The 5,734-nt window shown below is 44.2% G+C and overlaps 1 protein-coding gene across 1 annotated transcript in view; it reads left to right on the forward strand.

The window, feature by feature from the left end:
- Positions 1-5,734, forward strand: part of Sulf1 (sulfatase 1) — a 165,372-nt gene that overhangs the window by 8,404 nt on the left and 151,234 nt on the right. Inside the window, exon 2 of the mRNA XM_023722391.1 lies at positions 4,354-4,446. The gene's annotated coding sequence lies outside the window, so the exon portion shown is untranslated. The remainder of the gene's footprint in view (positions 1-4,353; positions 4,447-5,734) is intronic.

Below are 5,734 nucleotides of genomic sequence, written 5' to 3' on the forward strand. Positions count from 1 at the left end.
AAAAAAAAAAAAAAAAAGGCTGTGGGATAATTCATGCTTCCTTTAAGAACCACTCCGGAGTGCAGATTGGATTTTGTTTTTTTCACACTGTAGCCCAAACTAGCCCTGAACTCCAGATCCTGTCTTAGCTTCTCAAGTAATGGGTTTCTGGGGTACTCCTGGCTGAATACATGCAATTAACTGAAATTTGAATAAATTCTAAAAGAAACCGAAGACTAGCACATGACTGGGGTCCTAACCCTGCTTGTAGGGATGCTCAGTAGCTAAGCTCCTAGGAACAGACTATGATGAGAGTGTAAACTGGACACCAAGCCCAGGTGGCAGCTGTCACTCGGAGCAATCCAAACCTGACCTGAGGCCTGGCAATTCGGATCTGTGGTAGAGCACTGCCCAGCAGGTCCAAGGACCAGGCTGCAGCCCTTGCACCTCCAAAGAAGTGAATGACCACAAAAGCCGACTGGGGCAGACTCCACCATGCAGGCCAAGCAGTCAGCACAGAGACTCCAGAGCTAAGTGATGTGTTGGATGGGCAAGGTTTAAATGTCATCAGAGCTCTGAGGAGAGAGTTAAATGAAAATTGATTTTTTAGAAAGTGAGATTTTAGCAGAGACCAGAGTGAGTGGTGTTAAGAATATTATTATGTGGGGGGGGAAGAATATTCATATGTGGAGCTGGACATGGTGGCACATGCCTGTCATCCCAGCACTCAGGAGGCTGAGGTAGGAAGATCACTGTGAGTTTGAGGCCAGCTGGACTGCACAGCAAGACTCTGTCTCAAAAAACGAAGCAGAATTTTAATATGTGGATAAGAGCGGACTTTTCCAGGTCCTGAACAGTAGGGAAGTTTGGAACAGTCTCTCACGCATGAGGCCCTAGCTGCTGGGTGTGGTGGCACACACCTGGAGTGCCAGCATTCATGAGGCTGAGGCAGGAGTATCGCCAAGTGCAAGGCCAGTCTGGGCTACCTGGCAAGAGCCTGTTTTAAAAAGAGTGGGAGCCAAGGTATCTAGCCTGGTTCCTCACCCCGAGCACCAGGCAGGTCCCAGGCTGCAACTCCACAGTGCTGGTTCAGTGTGTTGTCAGGGAGATACAGCAAAAACAGTACCCTCAGTGGCCTTTAAGGGTCAGCTCCAGGATCCCTCCCCGCTCAGGCACCCAAACCTGCTGCTTCTCCGTCCCTGATATGCAGAGTACAGTATCTGCCTATCACCTACCAGTGTCCTCCTGTTGCTTCTAACCCTCCAGATTGCTTACAACACCCGGTGCAATGAAGATGCCACACCCACAGCTGCCCCGCTGAACTGCTTCAAGAGTAATAACAAGGAAGAAAAGTGTTTACATGTTAAGCATATAGACATTTGAAAATATTTTCAATTAGTGTTCGATTGAATCTGAAGTATAGAACCCACAGATAGGGAGGGCTGACTACAAATTGATAGGATTATATCATTGAAAATCCAAAATAATGAAAACTAATTAATTATAAGCAAAGTTATAAACCAGTTGTTTTACTGAAACTGAAGGATAAATTTGGCCCCCTGTGGTGGCTCATACCTATAATCTCAGCCCCCTGGGAGGCTGAGGCAGGTGGATTGACTGTCGAGACTAGAAAATTTAGCAAGACCCTAACTCAAAATTTAAAAAAAAAAGACTGTGGATATAACACCCAGTCAAGGTCCTGGGTTCTATCATTCATACTGCAAGACAGAAAGCAAGACAGAAAAAAAAAGAAAGAGAGAAAATTGTTTTACCCAGCTATTCACAAATGAAATGGGTGAAACTTTCCCCTCGCATACTGAGCTGTGCCTCTCCAACAAACCGCTCCAAATGGGCACACATGGAAACATGGTCAGGGAGGTGCTGGGTTCAGATCATGGGTGGAAACTCGGTGCTCCAGGCATCCTTAGCACTTTTCTCAATGCTGTCAGCTAAGCGACCTTCACACTACACGGCAGGTAGTGCTGGCCTCTCACACGCACCCAGGTCGACCAGGTGTCCAGGCTGCCTTGCTTCTATAAGAATAAAGTTAGTATATGATTCAGCTGCGCATTATTACTATTCTAGAGATGAGAGACCAAAGTCTTCATTTACAAAAATAATACCAAAAGCCCAACTAGTCCCGTTCTATAATTTGCTCTCTCAGGGCTGGAGGTAGAACCGAAGGTCTTATGCATGCTAGGCAGGTGCTCCACCACTAAGAACATCCTACACCCTAAGGAGTCTTATTACTGCAAATATGTGAGAGAAGTTGTGTCTTTATTACTTGTTTTAAAAACAAATCAGCCCAAGTAATATTTAGCAGTGTTTTATCAAACACTCATTTTGTGTCAGGAGCTCATCAAAGATTTTCCTGTGAATGTTAATCATGTAATCCTCACGTTAACCATGGTGCAACCCTTTTAAATCCTCATTTCCAGAGGAGGATTTAAAGCATAGAAAAATTAAATAACTTGCTCAAGGTCACAGAGCCAGTGTAACTATAACCTGTAGTTCAGGCATTTAATCTCAGAGTCTGCTGTTCTGAAATACGTGTTCAGAACAATGTCAGAAAGGTGATGGGCTTCATTTGGACATTAGACTGTGCTGGCCTGGCCGTAGCCAGATCTTAGGGCACTACACTAAGATTATTTTTTCTTTTGTGCTGGACATGCAGGCCAAGGCTTTACACTTGCCAAGCACAGGCCCTACCTCTGAGCTGTATCACCAGCTCAGATGTTAAAAGTAAATTTTAACTCCAGGCAATCTCAGGGTGACATAAGCATTTATATCGCCTCTCAAAACATATTTTAAAAATTGAGTATCTGCATGATGTTTATAATAATTTGGGATATTTTCAGGGACTTGGGATGGGATGTGAAAGTTCTAGGACTTATTAGCTCCCAGGGATGTTCTGAAGGTCTCCTGGATGAGAGGCACCAGACCCCAGCAGGTGGCATAAAACTGGCAGGGGAGGAGCTCAGCTACTGTTAGAATGCAAAGCAACAGGATACCGGTGGTCTGGGTTTCGGGTGGCCTGGGAGGAAACCCCTGTGCGTCTCTGGGCTGGCTCCTGGGTGGCTGCTGCTGGCATCTCACTGTACGAGTGGGGGCCTGTAGGAATAGGGAAGAACCTGTGGCCGCTCACTTTTAACCTGAATCACCAAAGCTGGTGCCCAGAAGGAGCTTCCAGGTCTGTGGAAGGAGACCAGCTGCACCTGTCACCTCTGGCAGCCCCCTGACACCTCTAGCTGTGTCAACATGCAATTGTGTTCAGCAACAGGATGATAAGAAGGGTCAAATGAACTGCTTTGTTAGACATTTCTATTTTATAGGGCGAGAGAAAAAGTTAAATGTCAAGAAAAGTTTGAATTATTAAAGAGTTTGTCACTCCTATTGTTCTGACATTATTTCCTTTCTGTGTGGGTGTAAATACTGGAGGTTGAATCCAGGGCCTTCACACTAAGCTATTACCCTATCCCTTCTTACTGTTTTAATTTTAAACCAGAGACTCAGGGTCTGGGGAGATAGCTCAGTAGAAAAAGCGCTTGCCTGGCAAGCACAAGGGCCTGAGTTCAATCCCCAGTTCTGCCAAAGGAAAAAAAAAAAAAAAGAGACCCACTAAGTGCTCAGGTGGTACTTGAGCTAGTGATAGTCCTGCCTCAACCTCCTAGAGTGCTGAGATGACAGCCATGTGCCAACATAGGCAGCTTTCTTTATATATATATATATATATATATATATATATATATATATATATGGTGTATATGTGTTAAAATGTGTTATTAATAACAAGACTGCTTCATCAAATGCTTGACATTATAATGTATGTTTCCTTTTGAACTATCTATGTTGTTTTAGCCACATTTTTCAATTGTCATAAACACAGAATATAAACAAATTCAGCCACTTGCAAATGTTTTCTTTGCTATTCATCAAATAATTGCTTCCAGTCACTTTGGCCTTTTATAAATTTATAAAACTATGATTCAGCACATTTTCCTTTAAAATAGTTTCCCACAACCTGAAATTAGATGTCGCTCAACCTTTAAACTTGGAACACTTTATAAACCTCAGAGAAGAAACTCTTCTTTATTGGTTCTGTGAAATCCAAGAAAGCATAATGTAAAATGATTCTAATGGAAAACCTTTCCCATGATGAAGAGGAGGTAGAAATGGAAACTTCTACAAGAGGACAGAATCTCCTCAGTGCTTCAGAGACTAACAAGTGAGCATTAGGAAGTCAGTTCTGATGACATTTAACACATATTATTCCTTGTTTTTCTCCTTTTGAAGCCATGAAAGGACAAATCTGAAAAGTGACAGGAATTGTTGACAAGATGCAGCTGATGGCACTTTTGTTCCTCTTCCTTGTAGGTGCTGACGGCCACCCACCCCATGGTGAGGAAGAGATTTGGCAGATAACATGCAGGTTCTTCAAGGCAGAATAATTGCAGAAAATTGTCAGAGGTATTCTTATCAAATTTTTATCTCTAAACTAATTATACCAAGGCCACCTGAGCACCCTCTGTCAGTCACTGGAAGCAGGGAACATTTCACAGATGGAAAACAGTAAGAACTAGCAGAAATGGATGGGGTCAAGGGCCCTACATCTTCTGTGACATTCTCAGTCTTCTTGGCTGATAAAGCTAAGAAAAGGGAACCTTAAGTGTGGCAAAGCCCCGTCAGGACATCCATGCTGTGGGCTGTCAGACTTGGAAATAGCAGTTAGAGGGGAGAGAGTGGCAGGCCAGCCCTTCTCTGCACCCGTAGAACACCTCCCACGCTCAGAGCTAGCACCTTTGCTCACAGTATCTACAGAGTTAATTAGCCCTACCAGGTAAACGCTGATACCTAAAGTGTGGTGCGACAGACCCACCTCAGCGATGCAGTCTGGATTGCAGGAACCGTCTCAGGAGTTGGATTTGTATGACTTTACACTCGTAAGAATCTTTTCTCAAGGGTCAGCGATACCCCAACCAAAACAACACAGTGGAAGCTGCTGAGTTCTTTTGGTTTCAAATTGCTACTCTTAACGTCATTGTTCTTCGCTTGGTTTTCCTTCCCAACCTTGCCTTTGCCCAGGTTGGCTTGGAACCAGTCCTCTAATCGCCAAAATGGTCTTGACTCTCACACAGAAAAATAGAGCAAAATCTTTACATCTGGCCTGAATTTCAGGTTTGTCTTTTAAGAGATTAGATATTCTACAAATGACAAGGCAGGTGAGGCAGTGGGCGGAAGTGTCTGGGCTGGGGGGCAGCACCTGACTGGAGGCCTTGGCATGAGTGGGCTTCCTCAGGCTCTCAGGCCCTTGGCTGAAGGAGGCCTGATTATTACACTGTGTGGAGCTTGTCATCCAAAGCCAAAGCCTGGGGGCCAAGGAGATGGCTCAGTAGAATAAGTGCTTCCCTGGCAAGCGTGAGGGCCTGAGTTCAATCCCCGGTTCAAAAAAAAAATGCCAAAGCCTTTTGTCAGGAGGTACAGGTCAAAAGGGAGGTCTCCTCACTTCAAGATTCCAGACAGGAGAAGAAAATAAGCCAAAGCAGAGATTTGTAAGTTCAGTGCATGGAAATGTGACGTCATTCGCATTCTTTATCTTCTTGAGTTAATGGACCGGACATTTCTTTGTGAATCTCTAGTCCATTGCATCAGCTTTTCTGTGGGAAAGAAAGAGGCTGAACTTTGGTAACTAGAGAAGAGCTGAAGAAATGTGATACTGGAGGGGTTCCCCCCCTTTCTTTTCTTTCTTTCTTTCTTT

The sequence above is a fragment of the Octodon degus genome, unplaced genomic scaffold (genome assembly GCF_000260255.1).
Source record: "Octodon degus isolate 3935 unplaced genomic scaffold, OctDeg1.0 scaffold00091, whole genome shotgun sequence".
Taxonomy (NCBI): Eukaryota; Metazoa; Chordata; class Mammalia; order Rodentia; family Octodontidae; genus Octodon; species Octodon degus.